Source organism: Coloeus monedula (genome assembly GCF_965178545.1).
Source record: "Coloeus monedula genome assembly, chromosome: 10".
NCBI classification, from domain to species: Eukaryota; Metazoa; Chordata; class Aves; order Passeriformes; family Corvidae; genus Coloeus; species Coloeus monedula.
Genome location: NC_138790.1, coordinates 14,318,562 through 14,343,708, shown reverse-complemented (window position 1 = coordinate 14,343,708; position 25,147 = coordinate 14,318,562). Strand labels below are relative to the sequence as shown.

General features: G+C 40.3%; 1 long non-coding RNA gene across 1 annotated transcript; it reads right to left on the bottom strand.

Annotated features, from left to right (window-relative positions):
- Positions 1-181: 181 nt before the first annotated feature.
- LOC309576882 lies at positions 182-25,143 on the bottom strand. Its single transcript, XR_014226719.1, has 3 exons — positions 25,046-25,143; positions 22,887-22,966; positions 182-1,425 (listed from the first exon to the last, which is right to left on the bottom strand). It is a non-coding gene; the product is annotated as an uncharacterized lncRNA (long non-coding RNA).
- Positions 25,144-25,147: the final 4 nt, after the last annotated feature.

Here is a 25,147-nt window from a genome sequence, read left to right as displayed (position 1 = left end):
ATCACACTTTTGGAACATCTCTTCTGGGAGTTTTTCTGACTTCTAGCTATATACGTCTTCCAATGGGTCTCTTCTGCCACAGTGCTGTTTTTTTAAGAGTAGACCAGACATACGATAGTTATCTCACATATTCTTTATTGCCATGTCCTTATATATTTAAATTATTCTTTTGTGTGGCAAATTTTCACCTGTTATACAGATGTTATCGTCTATATATTTTAAAATTTAATTTAATTTCCAATTTTTTTTTTATTTGGGATATAATCCAATTATATTTTCCTGGGAAAGACTAGTTTATTATCTAGGATATGTACTAAACTGTCAGTTTAGGTAAGTTTTAATAGCTGGCTTACTCCAGTTTTAATCACTGATGTCTATATGTATCTGCTTAAGTACAAGAGAGTGCTGGCTCACCTACTCAGTTTAGACTTCTTCTGCTTTTCTTGGTAATTTTTAAGTATGTCTTTCTTTGTAAGGAGTTAAGGTTGACATGTAGATACATCCCTAAATGTAACTATATCTTAACATGGCATTGAAAAGCAAAGATGTAAGGACCTCTTTTCCTTATTTTTTGTTGATGTTAGTAAATACCATGAGGAACTTTCAGGCTCAACGCTGCTAAGAGGTGATGGGAAGTTTTTTCCTTCAAAATTGGAAGTTTTTATCAGCATTCAAAATATTACCCAGGTCTCACATGTAAATGCATACACAGTGTACCTCCATTTGTACATATTATCACTGGCTATTTACTATTTTTTTAAAGTGTGTAAAGAATATCTTGTGAATGCAATACTCAGTTTAAGTCCCATAAGTGATGTGAGTACTGAAACCCAGACAGTTGATAGTGCAGCAGTCTATTCTGGCTGACCAGCCCTCTAAAGTTTTTGAATAAATTCTTCCTATTTAGTCAGAAATAGCCTTTCTGATCTGGACACTAAAAACTCACTGCTTCAATTTGTATAATGATGTCTTAATAATGCCTTTTACCCAAATTTCCTCATCAACCTCTAGCACAGATTTCTGATACACAAGATTCTTTGTGGGTCCAAAGATAGAAGGCTGGGTTGGCCTTTGGAGGGCTATTGACTGATGTCATCACTATTACATCTGAGCAACAAATACAAAGTAAAACAAGCAAACTGGGAATCAAGCAGCTGCAAGAGGTGAAGACTCAGAGGGACTTTCCCTTTCTTCACAGGTCGTGCTTCCTGCAGCGCCTCTGGGGATCCACATTATAACACTTTTGACCACAAAGTCCATAACTTCATGGGAAATTGCACTTATACCCTCTCCAAAGTATGCACTGTCTCTGAGAGTCTTCCATACTTTGATGTGTCCACAACAAATGAGCACAGAGGAGCCAACACTAAAGTCTCTTACGTGAAGTCAGTGCATGTGGAAGTCTATGACAATCAGATTTCTCTTCTGAAAAACAAGAAAGTGAATGTAAGAAAATACCTATATAATTTTTACTGACATGCAGATAATTAAACATTACCTCTGTAGAGTTTATAACAAAACTTTGTCTTTTTATTAACAGTATCTACCTCTTTTAATGAGATCTCCAACAAATTTGCTCAGATATTCTCTAATGAATTCCAGTTTCCTTATGCACAAGATCCTATCTTTCAGTAATCTGTACTAGCTGCTGGAAGTTGTAGGAGTCCCAGCAACCATACACTAACTTTTACAACTTGCTGTACAGGTGAATGGTCGCAGAATGAACTTGCCTGTATTTATGGAAAAGAAGATCAGTATTCAAAGCAGTGGTGGATATGTTCTACTGGAAACTGACTTTGGGCTGTGGGTGAGATATGATGGAAATCATTATGCAGAAGTCTCTGTGCCCTCTAATTACAGTGGTCTGCTCTGTGGCCTCTGTGGTAAGTGGTGCTGGTGATTACCTAAACTTTTTTTCTTAGCATGTAGAAATTACAAGAGTAGTTTGTCTTGTGAGTTTCTGATTATTCTTTGGTTTGGATCATCTGAAGCTTCCTAGTTCAATTACCCCTCCATGGGTTTTTCACACTTTCAAAGCAGGAAATCTCCCTAGGAATATAATTGTGCAAATAGCACTGTTTAATTTTTAGTCTAGCATTCTACATGTAGGATGCCAGAAAATGAGTAGGGTTTCTTTTAGATAAGTTTTTTTCTTGGATGCCATGTAATCTAGTTGCATAGGAACTTACAGCCTTCCTGCTTCGAGTGCCTGAGAGCAGCTCTTGTCAGTCATCAGAACACAATTCTGCTCTTACTTTGCCCAGTACAGACTGATGTTACATATATATTCTCCCCATCTCATTTTAATTTATTTTACAGCCAGAAACCTAGGTTTTTTCTACAGGTCTGAACTTCATGTGTCCCGTAAATCTCTTTTTACCCTCACAGGTAATTATAATGGTGATCCAAATGATGACAATATAAAGCCCAATGGTGACATTGCAAGTGGTTCCACTGATCTTGGAGAAAGCTGGCTTGTGCCTGAGAATAACACCATGTATGTATAATAATTTATTCACATGGCATTTGCTGAGCAAACTCTTAAAATCAAATGTTCTTCTACTCACTGGCTTTTTCATCCAGTACCATTCTACATCTTCCAGCTGCCCATTAGAAGTAGGGAGCTGCACTTTTACATAAACCAGAGAATGATATGAGGGCTTGTGTCCTTTAAGTCTCATTTTCCAAAGCAGGAACTGTCTGTTGAGTGTGAGGGGGGATGGTACATCAGTCCAGTTCCCTAATTGGAAACCATAACTGTTTGGATCCCATAGCTCTTTTTTTTTCAGCTAAGAATAAGCCTTTGAATCACCCAGAAGGGAACAAAAAAGGAGTCCATTCAGTGAGAGGGATGACATCAGCTTTACAAAGAAGCTGGATAAAGTCTTGTGACTGAAATAAAATGCACTCTTTTGTGCAGGGTTGACATATATTAATTTTCCACTGAAAATCTGATAGTAAGAGTTGTGAAACACGTTTGATTTGCTTGCTTTCCCTAGATGCTCCAGTGGTGGGACAGAAGAGCAATGTGATCCTGTGTTGGAGAGTGAAGCGGAGAAAAACACAGCATGTGGCATGATCACAGACCCAACAGGTAGTACATTAGTAGATCTCTGTGAGCCATGTGATGGAGCATGGTCTAGCTTGTTTTGTCCCTTCTGTATAGTCTCTTTTTCTGAGCTCATATTGGAAGCATATAAAACCTCCAGTGTGAATGGCCAACGTAAAACCCATAGATGCCTGGTCAGGATATGTCATCTGTTCAGACAGTGCCAATGTGTCCATGAATTTTATCTGAGAACATGTGCAGGGAACCATAGTTGGTCTTTGTGTTATAGTGACTCTCATTCTGCTTGCTAAAAGAAATAGTTCAGAGGGCATTGTCAGTGTGTGTATTATAGACAGTTTATCTGAAATTCTGTATATGTTCCCTATAGTTGTAGAATTAGTGATTTGCCTAGGCAGCAAAGCTTGATTTATTTAAGCTATGTTGTATCAATCATGCAAAAAGAAGAAAACCTGATCCAGAGAGCCCATTCTCATATTGTGCATCTTGTATCCATTTCAAATACTGGATTAACTTATTTAACACAGCCTGGAACACTCACAATGTGTTTGCTATGAAAGAAAATACATGGTGGTCACAGTCTTAACATTGCAGTGGGTTTTTTCTATCCTTCTATATATCTTTCTTGTTTTACACAGGAATCTTCAAGGACTGTCACACCAAGGTGCCTCCACAGAATTTCTTTGAAAACTGTGTTTATGACGTATGTTTCACTGGGGGACAGGCAACATCCTTATGCTATGGACTGCAGGCCTATGCTGAGTCGTGTGTCAATGCTGGGATATGTATAGAGTGGAGGAATGCTACTCTTTGCCGTAAGTGTTGTGATAGAAATATCTATTCTGAATTTTAACTTCATTGTTCTCTACCTTTTCCATGCATGTTATTTCATTTTACATAATGTTCTGAGTATAGTTTGTCTTTTATAATGTCTTGAGCCTGCTTCAGATTCAGAACTATTCCAAGATTTGTATAAACCACTAATTTTTGAGAACATTAGGATACATGCAGATTAAATCCTTGAAGTTCTATAATGTTTATAATGTGCTATTAGTTTCTTGGAAAAGTCTGATTACATTCAACTGTGTCTTACGTGAGCTTCTGCATTGGAGAAATAAGTCCCTTTGCTTCAGTGAAAATCTACCATCCTCAAAGTAAGTGGAGCTGGTAGTCCTCCATAAAACATGCTTTTGGTTAAAAAAAAAAAAGAGACCTTGAAAAGCAGCTGTTTCTAGGAAGTGCTCTATTTCTCTCTAAAGCAAAGAAATTGAGTATTATCTCTCAATTAATTCTCTTCAGAATGACCTTATGGCAAATTTAATATAATGAAATATTTCTTAGAATAAAGCTTTCCAGGGGTTCTGCTGGTGCTGATTTTAAGCAACACTGGACACCTTCCTGCTTGCCAGACATACAATCATAGGATCGTAGAATGGTTTGGGTTGGAAGGGACCTTAAATATCATCTAGTTCCAGTCCCCCTGCCATGGGCATAGACACATTCCATTAAAACATTAAAACTTGCTCAAAGTCCCATCCAACCTGGTCTTGAATAATTCCAGGAATGGGGCATCCACAACATCTCTGGGCAGCATCTTCCAAAGGACATTTAAGTCCACAAACTACACACCTGGAGAGAAAAAAAAGAAGTCCTCTAAAGGTCAATCATACTTAAATAAACCACAATTGTTTTCTACGCTTTTTTTGTCTTATACTAATTTTTATTTTACCAGTTACCACTGGACTACCTTCTGCAGCTCTTCACCTTTTTTCTTTTTCTTTTCTTTCTTTTTTTTTTTTTTTTTTTTTATATGATCAACAATTAGCTCTGCATTTAAACTAAACCATTAAAAAATGGACAGGTTCTAGGAGCTGGTCAGTTTGGAAAAAGAATCACTGTGATAAAGCACCCAGTAAGTCAGCTCTGAAAGGACAGAGCACAGAGAATTCATATATAAAAAGAAGACAGAGGAAGAAATAAGCTTCTAACCCTCCAAATTAGATTAAAGCTGTGGACATCCAGACTCCATAGTCTGAGGCCATAGGCCAGGACCTAAATATCTATGGCTTGCTTTTAGTAATAGAGAAAACTCAGTAACATTAGAAAGATTGACTCTCGAGTGCTCTTTTCATCAGTGATTCAAATAAAAACTCAATTAAGATCCTGACCGAGGGATGGAAGTCTGGATAGATGACTGGAGATGTTGGCTGTAATTGTCACACAGGACTAAGAGACCCTGTTGTAGGGACAGAAATAAATGAGAGTCATATGTAGTGATTTATAAGCAAATCCAGCCAAACCCATGTTTTCCTGTGTTTTTTTAGATGACAGAAATGGACAAATACTTCGGGATTTCTGTAAAATGTAATGTTATCCCTGGGGACCATGTTTTGAGTGATAGAAGCCCAATTCTACCATAAGCTGAGGGGTGTGAAAGTATATTGTTCTCAAGGAGACTCAGTGAAAGACAGAGTGTGATTTTTAGTTCTATTTTGGAATACATGGCAGGTGTTCAAATAGTAACTACAGTAATGGGGACATACCAGCTGGTATGGCAAAAGATTCTTCTATTCCCTTAACTGGGTCACTTTACACCTTTAAATCAGCAGAAAAAAGTTTGCTGAACCAAGCACAATTAGTCATGTGTGATCACATCAGACCTACCCTGCAACATTTGACTTGTGAGGGGAAGCACAAGGGGTGCCCACATGTCTTGCCCACCTCTATCAGAAGCCATCCATCTCCCTCAGCAAGAAATTTCTTTGTACTCCGCACTCTCCTGTCAGACTTTCTAACAGCCATTTTGTATATTTTCAAGAGAAAACAGTGAAAAAACCAGGAAAACTTTTATTAGGATTGCCCTTTTGAGTGATCTTATTTTTTCTCTTCATTTAGCAATGTCCTGTCCTGGAGGCAGCATCTACAAGAGCTGTGGTACTAGGTGTCCCTCTACCTGTTTGAACATCTCAGCAACTGATTCCTGCAGTTCTTTGCCAGTGGAAGGTTGCTTCTGTAAGGAAGGCTACGTTTTGAGTGGAGACAAATGTGTGCCAGAAAGCAACTGTGGTTGTATTGATGAAAAAAACCAGTATCACCAGGCAAGTCACCTCAGACATTTAAAGAAAAAAAAGGAAAAAACCAAAACCAGGGGATCTCATTCGTTATCACAGTGAGGGAAAAAAACAAGTTAATAACACGACACAATTCATATTTACACCATTAATAATTTCAAAATAGACTTACTTTGTCAGTTTTCTTGATCCATGACCTGTGTGGCTGCAATTGCCCAAATGACTATATATCTTGCGCATTCAAACAGTAGTAATTTGATTTTCCCTTATGGTTTTACCTTCCTATTTATCTTATAATATATGCTGCTACACTCTATTTTTCCACATAGCTGAATGAAAGCTGGTTCACCCGTTATCCCTGCACTGAGCGCTGCACATGCAAGGCAAACAACACCATTGAGTGCAAATCCTGGGAGTGTGGAGTCCAAGAGGAGTGCAGTATTCAGGATGGTGTGCTGGGCTGTCATTCCAATGGTAAGTCCTGCCTGAAAATCACCCCAATGTCAATAATTAGACCCTCTTCTTCTAGCTTTATTATAAATATCTTTTCATATGTGATAGTAAAGAAGTCTCAACTGACTGCTGCCAGTGCTGAGATGAAAATGCATGATGTTCTGTCTTGCAAGCACAGATGCCTCCTGTTGTAGTGAATATCAGCAAAAACTGATGCTGCCCAAAAGTCTGCAAGGCTGCTTGGATTCTATTTGTCCTGATAATGAAAATTCAAGTCCCACATCACAAGTGCTGCAAGCTTTAAATTTGTTTGCATTTCTGTGAGAATTGTATTTCTGTGGGCCTGCGTAATGATAAGTGCATTATGTATTGATGTATATATATGTAATTTTATTTACTTTTATATTTACATCTATATTTATACAGTTAATAATGTATTTTTATATAGATAAGTAGAAAAACTCTGTATTACTCTCAACTATACTATAAATCATAGCTTCAACAGCATATAGAAATGGTTGCTGCCAAATTGTCATTCTGTATATAATTTGCAAATTAATTTTAGGAGATGCTTTCTGGAAACTTCGTATTTCCAAATAAATGTTATTGGCATGAAGGTGAGATGCCTCTGTGAAAGTTTGCCCACATAATAATGATCAGGATGAGGCTGCTACACTAATGCAAATTGCTTTGGTCAGCTGAGTCCATGGTGAAATCCAGTACAAAATTCTTAATTAGTTTTTTTCACCTTCAGGTCAAGCCACATGTCAAGTGGTAGGAGATCCCCACTATTTCACTTTTGATGGAATGAAGTACACTTTCGTGGGAACCTGCACCTACACTTTGGTTGAGGTTGTCAACACTGCCACCAATGTCATTCCTATAACCATACTTGGCAAGAATGAAGACAGAGGACTAAGAGGGGCCACATACCTGAAAGAAGTCTACATAGATGTGCATGGTGTACGAATCACCCTTCAGAAAAACAAAGGAATACTGGTAGGTGGTGGTGCTCTTTATCCTGGCAAGAAGTATCTTAAAATTCGCTCACTTAGAGTAGCTGTAGGAAAAAGGATCTTCACATTTCCTAAAGAATATGTATACATATGCTTAATACTTGTGGGCACCTCCATTAAATGGATGTCATGAGGAAATATAATTTCTCACTAGTTCCCAAGGCTTCTGGTTTGGGCTTACTGTTTTATTGTCCATATCTTGGAGATTAAGCCCAGGGCCTCCATACTGGGGAATTGTTCCCTGAATTAAATTATGGGACTCCCTACTTCAACGGCTTTTATCAACCCAGTCACCTATAGTGAGCAAGGCATAATGCTTCAGTCTAAAATAACATGGGGAGCCATGGCAATACTGGAGGCAGGTAATCTACCCCATGGGTGAGAAAGACCTTGCTCACTACCAGGGATCTTTCTAGCTCCCTGTTAAAAGCAGAGGATATGAATCCTGCCCAGCCCTCCTCAGATAAAAGGCTGATTCCTGCCACCCATAGCTGGAATATGCAATGGTGGAAATGTAAACAGCTAAAATTGTCACAGAGAAATCTTCAGCACTGCTAGGAATATAGATTGTGAGCTTTCATGGAAGGATGTCCATACTGACAAATGACACATCTCTCCAGCTGGACAATGAGAGAGTCTACACTCCAGTGCACAACCGACTGCAAGGGGTATCCATTGGAAATGTTGGCAGATTTATAGTAGTGGAAACTGACTTTGGTGTGATAGTGAAATATGACGGCAATCACCATCTGGAGATCACCCTCCCACGCTCTTATTTCTCACAGGTAAGATTTAGTATACAAATATCTGGAGTTGTTTCAAAAGCGCTGCTTTGTGCATTTACTTCTAGTTCCTTTTATTCCTGTGTTTTGCTATTGCATCTTTTGCTGTATTGTAACACATAATTGTTTTCCTTTCTATTTTTTTTCTCTTTACAACAATTTTTTTGTGTTCCAAGGGGAAAGTTAAAGAAAATTACCTGTCATGGGGAATACTTCTAACTTAGAGAAATAGCAGCTTGAAGCCTTAGGGAATCACAGATTTACTGCAAATTCTGTTTTGTTTCTCCATGGGTGCAGTCAGAATGTCTGAAATGTCTGGTACGGGACTGGTTATTGTTGGTGATTTGGTCACATTATTTCATAGGCAACGAATAAGAAGTTATTGGGGAAGTTGATGCAAAGAGGTCATGCTTAAAATACGGCTCTTTTCCATCTGCAGGTGCATGGCATGTGTGGCAATTTCAATGGTAATCGTGAAGATGATCTGTCCTTGACCAATGGTACAGTTGTCACTGCCCCACAGTTTGGAAATAGCTGGGAAGTGGAGAAAGACAGTGATAAGGGGTAAATGTTAAACAATTTTTATACCTCCCATCTTACTTCAGGAAACAGTGAATTGTTTTAAATTGTTTTGACTGTTTGCTACTTCGTAACCTATAACCAATGTACATGAGACCTTTTTCTTCTTGAATTTGAAGCTATTCCCCACAGGAAAACACTGCACAGGCCAGAGGGAAACCACAGCTGTTCTATGGACCTACGTACACACTTGGGGAATGAGTCTTTGGGGCAGTCCAGTGTGGACTCCGTTTATTTTACACTGGTAACACCCAGAGCAGGATGATGGTTCTGGGGAATGGTGAGGGCCAGCTGCTCCCTGGCAGACAGGGAGCCGTATGTGACAACATGGCTGAGAAAACAGTGGCCTCACCAGCGCAGGTCCATCCCACCCTACCTGAGCGAGGCAAGCAGGGAAGCCCCATGGATGGAAGCCAAGGTCAGCCAGGCTCAGTCAAGTTCACCACAGAAATTTGCTGTGATGAGACAGATCCAAGGTCAAGCTGTGAAGTCAATCCTCTAATCAGGTTCAATTTCAATGAGAGTAACAAGTGTCAGACACAGTGTGGTGGTTGTCAAGCAAGTCTACTTCTACCGAGTCTTTCATTCATTGACAGAAGGAAGTCATAGTCTCCAGTCTTTTCTACTTTTCAGTGGAAACAAACTTTTCAATTTCAGTCTGCCTTATAGTAGCCTGTGTCCATTGCTTTCTTGCAGTTGTTTGCCAGACTTAAGAGAAGATGATAATCCTCCTTGCACTGCTGAGAATAAACAAGTCATTGAAGGACAGTGCAACGTTCTAAAATCAGACAAATTCAAAGTATGCCATAGTCTAGTCAACCCTGACGATTTCATAGAGATCTGCATCTATGATATGTGCCAGTATGATGGTATGAAGTCTGCTCTCTGTGACATAGTTCAAGTCTATGTTGACACCTGCAAGAATCATGGAATCACCATTAAATGGAGAAATAGCACATTCTGTCGTAAGTACACAAGCAAGTGAAAAAACTGAAACCTGAATGAATGATAGCAGGAGAAACTTAGCAGAATTAGGTGAAAAAGTTATGTAAAAGAAAATTAAATCCAAATTCTCACAAAATGCAATTCTACTATCATGATTCCATTGCTGCACTGAACTGTGTTCAGGTTCAGATAAACCCAGAGATAACCCAGAACTAGACAAGTTGTGGATATGAACTTGAAGTGAGAATGGTATTAGTAGCCAAATGAGATATTGTACTGAGCCTAAAATGAAGAAATAGTATAACCAGAAGACTAAAAGAAAGAAGGATACTGTGTTAGGGGACTGGGCTCAATGCTACTCACTGTGATTTGAACGAAAACTGTCAATTTGCCCAGTTGTTTATTACAGACTCTGTTCTCAGATTAATTTCCAGGGTGTGTGCCTCACACCACCTGTTCAACAAAGCTACAAACAAATTATGTAAAAATTAGTACAGCTCATGTAGTGGGGTTTTATCTGTGGCAGTTTTTTTACAATTTAGTATTATATTGTGGGATTATCACATAATGTTGTGGAGGACAAAATAGTTAACTGGTTAAAAACCAAGTCAGATCAATGTTTAATAGATCTGGAATACCTAGTTTCCTCCTTGCCATGAGTGAAGGAAAATACTGGACTAACAAACCTTTCATCATGTTACACTGTTTCTTGAACTGTCCATTATGCATGTCTAGTCACTGGCAGAAATAGGGTTTAGAGCTAGATGAACCTGCAGTCTGACAATGCATATCTGCTGCTCTTGCACATCTGTAGTTAAGCTAAATTTGCACCTGATTTGCATCAATGGAGAGTTGAATATTTTAAGGAATTTGCCTTTCAGGGTGTCATTTCTAGCAGTGCCCAAAGAGGCATTTGCGGCTGAACTGGAATACTGAATCTGGATAATCTTGTGCCAGGTGGTTCAGTCATACCTGTAATAAAACTGAATAAGCAGTTCCAAAGAGCATTCTTTGGTTTGTTTTTTGTTGTTTTTTTTTTTTTTTAAATAAAAACCAGCTGATGATCAAAATCAGCTATCAAAAGGCAGTTCTGTACTACCATTTCATAGGCCAAAGTGTAGCTTTCAGTGTTTGCAGGGCACTTTTAAAAGTATTTAATAACGCCGGCTCTGTTCTTCCATGCAGCATTGCCCTGCCCATCCCACAGCCACTACAAAGACTGTGTCTCTCCCTGCCCATCAACATGCAGTGACATTTTTGCCTCTTCCCTTTGTGAGAAGACAGAAGAGTGCACAGAGGGCTGTGAATGTGATGATAATTATGTGCTCAGTAATGGCAACTGTGTGCCTCTCAGCAGTTGTGGCTGCAGGGATGATGACAACAACTACTACAGCGTAAGTAGTTTGTGGAGCAAATCTCTGACTTCAAAACCTGTAGAAAATTGGTTTCCTGTCCATCTTAATATGAAAGAGAGAGAGAGATCAAAGACTTCAGGGTCTGCCTCCTAAACACTTTACATCTGATTAGTGAAAGCTGCAGGCTTGGGTATTTGGAGATATAGAAGCTCGCACCTGAGGCCAAAACTGAGGCCTATTTGAAACCAGTCAATTGATCAGTTATTCAGGCAGTCTGTCCTAGTCCGGTTTTGTGTTCAAATTCTCATGTTGAGGACAGTAAGATAAATGGACTGAGATCCCCTCTCCCAGGCTCTTGGCAAAACTACACTTAATCAAGCAGTTGTGGAATTGCCAACTGGACAAGGTTGCGCCTAGCTATTGTCCACACCCTTGGCTATTGAACTTCCATTGCACTGCAAAGCTGAGCACCTTGATAACGTATTATTAACACAACTTGTGTCCAGGCTGGGGAGACATGGATAACTCCACACTGCACCAAAAGATGCCAGTGCCAGAAGAATGGTGTCATCAGCTGTAAGAGCTATAGCTGTGATTCTAGAGAAACCTGCGTGATCAAAGATGGAAAACACAAGTGCAATCCAACAGGTATGTGCAAGCTGGTCTTCACATGGGGTTCACTTGAGGGCTTCAGAAGGAGGAGGATGTGGGTGGCCATTCTTTCTTTCATGGCTATTCCACTCTTTCATGGGGAAAGAAGGCAACTCTGACTGTGTTGTTGACAACATGTTCCTGAATACAAAAAGGCCTCAGTTCTCATAACAGAAGGTTCCTATTCCATACAGAGAATTTGTAGAGGGAAATGGATACCTGGATATAATTTACTTATATCTAGAAACTTGACAGTTCATTCTGACTAGTTTGAATAAATTTTTTTTAAAAAATTCACACTGCGTCTACTGAACCCAAAGCTCAGTTTGGGAATCCTATCACAATTACCCTGTTTTTTTCCATTTCATATTGATTTGAAAACAGAAAAAAAAAAAAAAAAAACCAAACCAAAAACCAATAAGCAAAACCAGGACAGAGCAGATCTGGACAGATAGGTCATAGGTCAGTCAGAGGACTTTGGTGCTTTTCATTCAACATTTGTGTTGGCTAGGCAAAGTTAATCTCATATTCTCTAGGGAGGCTGGGTTGATTAGGAGAGAGCTTGTTGCATAGCGTCCCTACACTTCAGTTTTGAAGAATAGCATGGCATCAGTCCTACTGTATTGAGGATCAACACATAAGCATAAGGCAAATCCAGTGTTCCCCTGCTACATTTTGGCAATATATCCTAGAAGAGGTGCCCCAGCAATTTTAAGGATAGCCTTGCTATGCCTTGCTCCTGGCATAAACGTTTACTCTGTGTTCAGTGATTAAGGAGAATACAGAGATGATAGTCACTGTATCTGATTGTTAGGTCTGGTAAACCCAATGATCAGTTTAGTAACCTCACCAGAAATCAATGACAGCAAAATTAAACATTGCTTTTCAAATTTGTAACAACACATGGCAGAGGTTATGAAAACAACATCTCTCGTGAGGCCACTTCAAGCTGTGCTTGTGGCAGTTACTCCTCTGCAGAGGGCCAATGTGCACAACTTAGTCTCAATAAATTCTATAAACCCTAATGTTCTGCTTCAGCTCAGCTGGCTCATAGTGGTTCTCAGCAGAGGAATGAGTTTCTCTGCCCACCTCTCCATCTGAGTGTCCATTCACTAGAGTGAAGCCTGAGCACCCATCTTTACTTTCAGACCTGCATGCTAGCAGCAACCATTTTTATCTAACATTTTAAACCAATCCATACATGGGGTCTGGCACATGCATATTTAGACTGGAGAGTAATGAAGCTCTTCCCTTTCAGGTTTTGGGAGATGCCAGGTCATGGGCGACCCACACTACGTCACCTTCGACGGGCTGGTGCACCACTTTCAAGGGAAATACACGTATATTCTGGCTCAGACCATCCCTGACTTACCTGACACTCTGACACAGTTCAGCATTGAAGGCATGAACTATCCTTTACGTGGAAGTCGACACATTACTTACCTGAAAGAGATGCTCATCAATGTTTACAACCACACAGTGCGATTCAGACAGAACAAGCAGGTTCTGGTAAGCCTCTCCCTGACTGCAGAGCACAAAAAAAAGGCCCTCCCTTAGAGTAAAACACCTTTGAGTAATGGACTTCTTTTTTGAAGAATTAGAGTATTACAGAGAACTGTATTATTACATCAGTGCTATGAGGCAACTGCAAATGAGATTTTCAGTTGTGTGGAGTCTTTTTTTCTCCATAGCTATGAAAGATACAATTCTACTTCAAACAAATAAATTAATAAATATATTTTTATCAATGAAACCCCAAATATCCCAAGGCTTACAATAAAGCCACACAAATTTTTATCAGTGGTAAGGAAAGGTTTGGTTTATGATAGGATAATTTAATTTTCTTTCTCCTTATTGGAGTGTAAAAGTATATATAGCTGCTATATTACATTTTTAGCTCAATACTAGAAATTTCTTAGGATGATATGAAGTACTGTGTTCAGATCACTTTCCACAATACATGATTTTGTTAACTTAAAAAATAAATGCTGTTAAATTATCTGATATATTTATCATAAAACCAGAGAAGTATTCAATTGTAGCATTGACCTGTACTGAAACCAGATTTTAATTTGGCCTATATATATTGAACTTTAATTTTTTCTTTCCTTGTTAGTTGGATGGTGTGAGGGTGAGGCCCCCTGTTCGGCCCCATGAAGGTATTCGTATATATCAGAGGACAACAAGAATTTACCTGGAGACAGATTTTGGCTTATACCTGAGCTTTGATGGCAATCAAAATGCAGGTAAGTGATACTAAAAGACTGTGCAGAAATATTTATGCACTGACCCCAAAAATGTTCGCATTCCAGAGGAGGTTTAAACCCATGGCGAAACTTGAAATCTTCACCCTTTCAGCTTATGGTCCTATGGGATATGAAATACCAGAAAACAATAAAAAGTGTTTCTCATGAACCAGAAAAAGCCATAAAACTGGCATTTCTCCCTCTGGATCCCACTGAACTTAGGAGAAATGAGATGTAGAGTCAGACTGTCATATATTTTTTTCATGTTAAGTAAGGTCTGAGTGATAAAAACAAAAGTGAATCACTTTAAATTGCTAATTGGGATGATGCGGTGAAGTCTTAACCCAGTCACAAGAGTCATAGGACTGAGATCCTGAAGCTATACACTGTGAGTATATAATTTTGCACGCTTCCTCTCAAGCCTACTCCAGATAATCCCATTTTTTAGTGTTTGTCAGGACTTTTACAAGGCATATACACAAGTCACTCTATGTAAGCTGGACACACGTTACCTCCTCTGTTCAAAGCAGAGTTAGTCCTGATTTACAACTATAGCTATATAGCTATAGTATTTCTGAGTGTATGGTGAAAGTGCCAGGCTATTTATTTACATGGCCATCATTCCAAACCCTGAAATTCCAACTGCAGAAAGCAAATGTCCGTCTATAGAAATTCTGTTTCTCAATGATCAAGTGGATTGTAAGTGAAGGGCAAAAAGTGGGTGATGCATTCAGTTTGTTGCAAAGCAGTAAGCAGCGTGCACTAAAAGCACCCAGGTGGTGATGTCATGTTATATAAAAACTTGCAAGAAATTGCTTTTTATCATGATTCATGTTGGAGAGCACAGAAACTGTGAATACATGTATGAACAGCTATGTTCAGGTCTGTGCTCATATGCTACATCTTAAGCCCATGTAACATTACCAGCTTCAATCTGAATCATGACATGTGGCACTTGGCATTGATTTCCACCTCTTCCATACACTCGGTGACAAAAATTTCTGTGTAACAGCTTTTTTGCCTTCTGACTTTCCCTAGACATAAAGCTGGCTACCACCTACAGAAGCAGAGTGGAAGGCTTGTGTGGAGACTTTGATGGGAGACACAGAAATGACTTCACAAATCCAGATGGTGTTTGGGTGAGGAATGTGAATGTATTTGGTGAAAGCTGGAAAGTTCCTCTGAAAAGAAGCTCTCGTCTCAGGTACTTGATTTGCTATTTAATATCCACAGCAAGCACTGCCACTAGAAGTGAGTGAATTAAGCCATGGTTAACCTCTAGGAATAACTACACTGTCCTTTTTCTGTCTCATCTTTCTTCTTCCCTTTTTTTTTGTGTAGTGACTTTTCCTGTTCATCACTAAGGTGAACCATCAGTGCCCTTCTATCTGGCCAAAAGAGGCCTGAACTGTCAGTGCATCAGTCCAGTTCAGTTTCCCTCTTTGGAGTCACAGCCATTACAACTGTTAGAGCACAGGGATGAATAACATTTTTGGCAAGCTCGTGGTTCCTTGCAAAGATAAATACATGTTGTGCTGAATGGGTCTGAGTGAGTGCAAATCCTGATTCAATGTTAGTCTTTCCTCTGGAATATGAAGGTAGCTTTGAAATCCATCAACATAAATTCACAGTTCCTTCCAGAAAAGGTTCTTGAAGAGTCTGGTTTTCTTGCTTTCATAGCTATCTATTTTTTTTCTACCAGTACACAAAAAGTAAGGACATTCTTTTGATGGTACATGAGCATGATATTTGGGGTCAGGAACATTCTGTGCTAATTACACAACTTCGAAAAAGGCTTTCCTTTCCTTTCCTTTCCTTTCCTTTCCTTTCCTTTCCTTTCCTTTCCTTTCCTTTCCTTTCCTTTCCTTTCCTTTCCTTTCCTTTCCTTTCCTTCCCTTCCCTTTTCCCTTTTCCCTTTTCCCTTTTCCCTTTTCCCTTTTCCCTTTTCCCTTTTCCCTTTTCCCTTTTCCCTTTTCCCTTTTCCCTTTTCCCTTTTCCCTTTTCCCTTTTCCCTTTTCCCTTCTCCCTTCTCCCTTTTCCCTTTTCCCTTCTCCCTTCTCCCTTCTCCCTTCTCCCTTCTCCCTTCTCCCTTCTCCCTTCTCCCTTCTCCCTTCTCCCTTTCCTTTCCTTCCTGTTGCTTTGAAAGCCCTTTGGAAATTGCTTAGCCACTAACACATTGCTTTTTCAGAAAGTAAATGGAACTATATTAGCAGTCAGGATATATTTTGGCTGCAAAATTTGCCTGCCAGAATAGCAGAAAACAGTATATGGGGCAGTGTTGAGCATAAAGGGGATATGGAGGCTGGCCCGTAGGAGAATTCTGGCATTGCAGGCATGCAGCCAGTTGTTCAGTGAAAGTGAACATATGTCCAAGAAACAGGGCTTTATTCCAGCTGCACCCTTCTGACTAACATTCAAATTTTGTTGAATAGATTGGATGGAGGAGGCAATGGATGAAACATGTATCACGCAGAATTTCCAACGAGATAACTACAGATATCCCATTTACTTTAAATATCCATGAATCTCTGAGATGGTAGGAAGTGTTCCAGTACATCTTTGATTTGCTATATCTCCTTCCTACTCAGGAGAAAACGTGAAAGAGAAATAAGCTTACAGTTACACAAGGCAGAAGTATTCTTGCAGTGTTACTCAGAGAGTAGTACCATGAATGCTAGATGTACACAGAACACTGATGATTTCATAATGACTTCATTTACAGACGAGATATCAACTCAGAAAATGAATCTGAGGAGGAACCAGATCCAGGGCTTTTCCAAGGCTGCAATGAAAATCAGCTGGAGCAGCAAAACACAACTTCAAGATGTCGAATCCTGACTGACTTAAACGGCCCTTTTGCCAAATGTCATTCTGCAGTCCAACCAGATTTCTATTTCACGTAAGTGTCTACTGCAGACAGTTGTTCTCTCCATTTGCAAAATCATTTTGGCAAATAGTTTCTGACAAGAACTATCTTCAGTCATCTGCAGTCTCCAGGGTATTAACAGGAGCTGAGGATAGTAAGTGTCTTTGTAGAACTGGACCAAGTGCTTCCACTATCTATATATTTACATACCCTTATTTATTTTAAAATAGTTGTGATTCTCTTTCTTTCCTCTATTGAGAGTTTCCCTTCTCTGTTATCTCTACAAAGCAGCTTTCCTCTTTTCCTACACAGATAAAGCAGCAGTGTTAGGCATTATCCCTGTAGCCTGGAATTTCCAATGTGCTTACAGTTCTCATCCACATTCAGTGAGAATTTAGCACCTGGGTCTATTGGGTAGCAGTTCTAGCTTCATCAAACCTGTGTCATGCCATAGCCAAAGGCTGAAGCTGTCAGTGACACTTTTTGAATTTTTCATGGAGAAGTACAAAAAACAGATTAGTTAAGAGCAACTAACCTGGTATCTTCAAGAAAGTTCCCTCTGCTGTGTTTCAAGGTTGCTCTGCCTCCTACATATACAATTCCTACATACCTAATTCTGAGCTGTATTTGTCCCCATATTCATCACTCATCATTCATCCATCATCAGACACAAATTTGCCAAGTAGCTGCCAGTTTTCTTTAGGTATGTAGTTGTGCCTAATGTTTTAAGACAGATAATGCCCACCCCAAAGTCCCTCTTATCTGTGAGAAGAATGTTACAGTATCTCAAGCCAGATAAAGTGGACCAGTGGCTTCAATATATATATAATATACTAGTAGGACAGTCTGTTCTACCTGCTTGGTGGTGCCCTGATTTTTCTGAGATGCTGCATATTTGCAGATTCCATTCATCATGGCTCTCAATGCCTCTGAAAATCAGGCCGTGAATATTCAAATGATGAGCAAAACTGAGAAGGTAGCACTGGCAAACAAACACTGGATAAAATAGAATTCAGTGTCAACATTCAAGGCACATGGACATGGGAGGTTATCCATGTATTGAAAGTAGTGTGTAGCTCAGCTGTAAGACTTAGCAGCACTAAAAAGTGCTCTATAAGCAAGAAGTAGCCCAAAACAAAATCAGAGAGCAAAGAAGAACTTACTGTCTTAAGTCAGGTAACTGTTTATTGCTTGGTCCAAGGGAGGCTTAGATTGCATATGAGGAAAATTTTCAATTTAGGCCATGGTCTAGTGGTGGACCTGGCAGTGTTAGGTTAAAGGTTGGGCTCAATGATCTTAGAGGCCTTTTACAGCTTTAATGATGCTATGACTCTATATGGACACCTCACATAACAGCAGCAGCTGCACAACAAATGACCTGATCTTCCCAATCATGTGCTTGGGGTGTCTTTTAATCCTGTTTCCTGTCAGCCAGATACTGGAAAACAAAACTAACTCAGAGTGAGGCAGAAAAGCAAATGAAAACAACCACTAACAAATGTGCTGGGAATTACTGTTTTCTCATGTTGCACATAGGAGCTGCCTGTTCGATATGTGTGTGGAAGGAGATGAGGTTGCTACCTTGTGTCGCAGTCTGGAGGAATATGTGCTGGCTTGTCAGCAGCAAGGAGTCAGCATGGACGGCTGGAGGCAACAGACAGACTGTGGTAAGCACAGGAAACAGAAAGCAGGGATTCTACCTACAGGACTCTTAAAATCTGAAGTTTAAATCTTTTCCTATATCACATCTTCTCAGGAAGTAAAAACATGTTGATTCACACTTCACTCACTCTTCACCGTTAAGAACGTTTGCTTTGCTGGCCTCTCTTCTGTGTCCTATGCTGACCTTTGCATTTAAACCTTACCTTAGAAAGATACTTAGGAAATCAGAGCTGTCAGCTCCCATCAGAAGTTTCATGAGTGAAAGGTGTCCCCATTCCCAATAGGACAAAAAGTTTAAATTTTGGAGACCATCACAAGCTACAAATCAGAAGGCAAAACATTTCATTTCAAACTCTCTTTAAATATACAAAACATACTAATTATCTTTTTTGCCTGTGAAATTTCAAGATTAAAAAAAAGATTCAACTGAAAACTCAAAACTTTTCAGACTAAAAAATTATGAAATAAAACTTACAATCATTTCAAACATATTTATGCTCTTTTTTTTTTTTTTTAATTTTGGAGATTAATCAAACCATACTTTCCCTGCGTCTGCTATGGTTAGATGACTTTGTGTTTCTGGTGAAACACAGAAAACATTTCCCAAAGTTGTGGAACAGCTCTGGCACTTGAAGGGATGGCAGCCCTGAATGTGTGAGAAGTTGTTTTGAGATCAGTGTACATCAGGAATGAGAGCACAGTATACAAACAGCTTTGATGATGCATTTCCTGACTTTGGAGTGCTTCACTTACAGTTCAGTACTTTTACAGATGTATGCACATCTGTGAGTGTGTGTGTGTTCATCATATTGCCTCCTACAAAATGGATCAGAAAGGCAATTCTGTAACTCACTAATACACTGCATCCTGGTATAACTGGACTCCTTATTTTTACAGGTATATCATGTCCTGCCAACAGCAAGTACAGCTCATGCATGTCTGCATGCCCAGCATCCTGCAACGACCTGACCAGCCCCTCTGAGTGTGAATCACCCTGTGTTGAAGGCTGTGAATGCCTCCCTGGTTATGTTCTTAGTGGCTTTGACTGTGTGCCTTACAAAGAGTGTGGCTGCACATACCTTAACAAATACTATGAGGTACAGTCTCTCTGTGGGTCAGACAGCTCCCACAGCACTATTTTCTCCCATTAGTTATTTTGACCATCTCCTCATAATTCTCAGCATGTAATTTTGCATTAGAAACATTAGAAACAAAGAGCAATTGTTTGATAAAATTCTGGTTTCTGGAGAAAGGCAAGAGAGGTCAAGATCTCTTGGTCTCCCTCTGAAACTCTGCCTGCCAATCTAAGGCAAACACTTGGAGAAAGTATGTGATAAACTCATGTTAGTTCTTGACCTTTATTACACTCACAGGCTCTAAAGTTTACAACACACCAGTTACAGCAAAATTCCGTGCATCACTGTGGCCCTGCTCCTCTCAGTGAAGAGTGGTATAGGCAGGGTTGAGAGTCTGTAGAGTTGGGTAGGACATGAAGAAAGCCCTGAGCAAAGCTGGATTCTGAGGAGAACCCTCCACTGTCACTGCAGGATACAACATCTTCATTATTTCATTAGATTTCTGGTTTACCACTAGAGATTTGGTACAAAAAAAGGCCTAAGCCAGTACAGATTTACCATTGATAGGTGGCACTTTTAAGAAAAATGGCAGCTAGCATTTCCATATTGCCTTGGAGGTATGATGTGATTCATCTGCCACTCATCTTCAGCAACAGTTGACCATTTTTGGTTGCATATGTACCCTGCCTGGGGCTAGGATCTCATACCCCAAACTCTTCTTTTGCTTTCTTTCTTGGGCTATCCTCAAGTTTCAAAGAGCTGCATTAGTAAGCTGCTTTCTTTCTTTTTTTTTTCACAAACCACTTAATGAAAAACCAACCTGCTCTATTGTCATTCATCAGGAAAGTATTGGAAAGAGTACAGTGAGGGCCCCAGTGCTACATTCATGATTTTTCTGGCTGATTTTATTTGATGTTTTTTAACATCTAACTCCTGTTCTTCCAGATTGGAGAAATATTCACCACTGATGACTGTTCTCAGAAATGCCAGTGCACAGAAAGCTCCACTGTTTTCTGCTCTGACGAAGTGTGTGGGTCTGGTGAAATCTGTGGCATTTCAAACTACAGTCGTGGATGCTACAGGAGTGAGTCAACCACTGTCACATTGTCTTTGATGCAATAAAGTCTTGACCTACTTTAAAGGACATCACTGGATTAGGGATAGTTACAAGAGAGAGTGTACAGAAGAAAACCATGCAAGGGATCTTGCTCCGATGTTTCACTGGAGAAAGAGTGTTTCTTTCCCTTATCCATGTTGTCAGATACAAGTAATATGCTAAAATACAGGGGATGTGCAGCATTAGGAGTCAGTGTAATCTAAACAAGAACAGTTCTCTTCAGGGTTGGATTATCTGAGAGTCAAGTGTTTCTCCTTTTTTCCCAGGTGGCCCATGTATGCCAAATCCTTGTAAGAATGATGGCATTTGCTCTGAAACTACCAACAGCACCTCCCTCCACTTCTGTGAATGTTCTGAACTCTACACCGGACCAAACTGCGAGGCTGAAAAAATAGGTAATAAAACTATTTTGTATTTCCCTGTCTGGGTTACACCCACCACTTTCAAAAATGGGTGTAATTATGGAGAAGACTGAGCTTGCTCTTCATTTTCATGATATAAGTTAGTACCCCAGTGGGTGAGAGCCTGTGGTCATCCAAGCAGAAAGGAGGGCCAGAAGCCCAGTGGAGAGATACCAGAAAACAGGACAGCAGGGCTTGGTACAGCACACAGGACCTGGATCTGACATCACTCCAGAAAGCCACAGAGAACACAGTATAAACCAAACAGACAGGCAAGAGTGGAGAAAAACCACTTTCCTTCACAGCATGGTTAGCTTTCAGTGACAGGGCTCTTGTTTGTTCTTCAGCTGAAGACCCTGACACAGAGGATTCAGACTACACAATTGCCATCGTCATCGGAGCTGTGGCAGGTGTAGCTGTTATTGTCATTCTCATCTCCTCTACAGTGTACCTTTTCAGGTAAGGCTTTTCCCAGCTTTCTTACATCCAGCAAAGTAAAGACACCTCTTTTAGCACCTGTGAACCTCAAAACTCCCATCAGTTACATACTTGCAAGAGCAGAAAGGAGCCACAGCATTCCGTATCTCTTCTGAGGAATGTGAGGGTAAACTTACCTTTTTTTGGTTTTTTGTCAGGAATGAACATATGTCATTTCTTATACACAGGGCATATGCATCACTTATCATAAAACTCTAGCTTCTCCAAAACCCAGTTCCATTCATGCTCACAGCATTGTTTGATCTCTCACTATAAATAAGACTAGAAATATAAATAGGTTGCTGTTCTTTTTTTTTTTTTTCCATTGTACAGAAGGAAGAGAAAGGCAGATACAGTTACAGTAACAAGGGATTCTTCTTTGAACGAATGGCCCACGGAAAAATTGGATGCCAGAGTATGTGAGCAAGATTATGGCTGCATTGTGAACAGTGCATTTGATCAAAATGAATCCCCAAATACATACCTATAGTTAACAATATTATTCCTATTCATTTATCATACTTTTTAGTCTTGTATTTTAATTATTTCTAATACTTTGAGAAGAAATCATAATAAATTTATCATTGCGTTTGTTGAAAACCTTTGAAATTGTTCATTTAAAATATCTCCCAGATCTCACATTGTAGGCCCAAATTGTTCTAACTGACAGAAGAGGCTCTGTCAGTTGTCTTCAAAGGCTGTTTGAGAAACACAAAGTCCAGACAGTCCTTGATGGCACAAGTGTGCTGCACAACATCACATACACAACTCTGAGAGATGTACAAACCATAGACTGATGTGGTTAGAATTCAAACTGAAAGAGAGTAGGTTTAGGTTAGATATCAGAAAGTAGGTTTAGGTTAGATTTTAGAAAGAAATTCCTTACTGTGAGGGCAGTGAGGTACTTTAATGGGTTGTCCAGAGAAGTTGTGGATACCCTGTCCCTGGAAGTGTTCAGGGCCAGGTTGGATGGAGCTTTGAGCAATCTGGTCTAATGAAAGGTGTCCCTGCCCATGGCAGGGGGTTGGAACTGGGTGACCTTTAGGTCCCTTCCAACCCAAACCATTCCAAGATTCTATGAACTAATTATAGCATCCCAGGCAGGTCTTCATGAGATCTTACCCAGATCCTTCCATGGGGAGGGGATTAGTTGACTGACATGGACACAGTTCTTTACTCCTTTTCTGGCAAGGCATGTCCAACTGGGGAGAGAAAGAAACAAGACACTGAGCTCAACCGAGGACAGCTGTAATGAAAAGGATAACCCCCATTATGCCCTTAGAGTGGAGGGAACAAGAAGTAGGCTTGTCATCAGTCCCCAGCCTGTGGGGGCTAAGCAAGAACATAACTTAACAAAAACTTTCTGAAGAATAAGATCCTGTCATAAACTCTCCTTGGAGTCTTCGCAAACTCAGAAGCTGCCACAGTGATGAATGTGAGAGGAGCTCTGCATCAACTCAGCCTCAAACCATACTAAGGAGTCCTCTACATCAGGAGACTAAAGGTGTTTGCAGCAATGCCTAGTAACATGCTGTGTGTGAGACCCACCCCATGACAGACCACTCACAAAGCTCAGGAACTGAAGCATTGCCTGAGCCTTGTCCAAGCCCAGAATGGATTACCAGGGCTATGAGTGAAGCTTTGAGACATAAAGCACCATGAAAAATTTTTCTGGTGCTTTTCCAGTTCATTGCAGGTTACTTTCTGATTGTTGAGGAAGATGTATAGTACAAGTATCTCAGTGTGCAACTGCAGTGTGAGATGCAGATTGACCTCTGGGTGGCAAAGCCTGACTGAACTGGTGTCTTTACATAACAAAGGGCATGGGGACCTGTGACACAGCCACATGAACAGACACTCAGAGACACAGCAGGAGCTGAGGACCCCAGACTGTGAGGGTATAAAATCCACAGGGTTTCTTTTGTTTTGGGTCCCTCCGGGTAGGCACCCAGCTCAAGCTATTGTTTTGTTGTTGCACCATGATTAATTTATTTTAAGGATCCAGATGTTTAGACTGTGCTATGGGAAACCTGGGGCTGAGTAGGTTAAGAAGACTTTGTGTGATTGTGTGAGTGTGAGGTGTACAGGGGGGCACCTCAGGGGGGCTCTAATGGGGCCTCAAGCGGAGCAAGTGTGACTGCCAGAGTGGGTCCTGGATGGTTGGACAGGAGGGTTTCCTTAAGAGGGCTTGCTGTTGTTTCTACTGTAATGCTGGTTATTATTTACTTACCCTTTCTCCTTTCCTTTGTATCCATAAACTCATGTTAGCCAGAGAAGTATTTGCAGTCTCCACTGTGAGTTAGGTTATTCTGGTCCATTCAAGAACACACCAGCTGTCCCTACACACAGGCCACAGCTATTTTGGAAAGGGTATGAACAAAAAGGGCCTTTCAACCTCATTACACAATGAAAATGAATCAGCGAGAGAGACCTACTCGTCCACAAATGAACTGTCAACTTTATGCTGGAATTTCACTGTGTTTATAATACCATCTTTGCTGCCTGTTCAGTGGCAGTTCCTATTGCACTCTTGTGCCTGCTACAGCATGATTCAGTGACTGCCGAGCAGTGCTGATCACACTCACCTCCCTTTGCACTCGGTGGGAGCACAGGCCAGTCCCTGCCCTGCAAGATCCCAGCTCACGCTCCCCCAAGAAACAGGACCCTGCTGCACCCAGGTGAAGCAGATTTCTGGGTTTCCATGTATATGCTTTTTTTTTTTTTTCCCCAATACTACAAGAATTGCCTTGGTGATTCAATTTCCAGTGCAAAGCTTTGCAAGTAGTTCAGACTTAAAGAAGGGGATGATACAGAAAGCAGAACTGCCATTCAATGCTCCACTGACTTAACAATTTCATGTCACTGGAAGACAGAAAGATGATAAATCTTCCACTGCTCTCACCTTTTAAATCAACCAGCTTGCTCACCTGACTTTTGAAATGTAAGGCTTTAAATACACTGCTTAGTGCAACTCCCCCAGAGGACAGTTTTGTTGTTAGTTTTATCACACTCTCCAGCACCAGTCAAGGAAATGGCTATATGGGCTCAGCTGTCCTCATCTCTTGGACCAGGACCCTTGCGGGGCAGAATCATGATATTTCTCTGATGTCCTGAAGGAAATGGCTAGGCCACGTCATAAAAACATATCCTAGAAATCTCTTCACCCTAAAATTATTTCACTCAGAGCTCCAGCTCCTTTGTTTTTCATCACAGTGAAGAAGTAGAACGGCAGAACCTCATTTTTCTCTCGAAAGGTTTCCTGGTGAGGCATGCTCACTCACCGCTCGGTCGAGCAGGACAGGAGTCCCTCCGGACCTGGAGGGGCTCGAGGAGCCGCAGCAGAGTCTCCGGGAAAGTGGCAGTACTCCGTCTTCCTCGGGGAC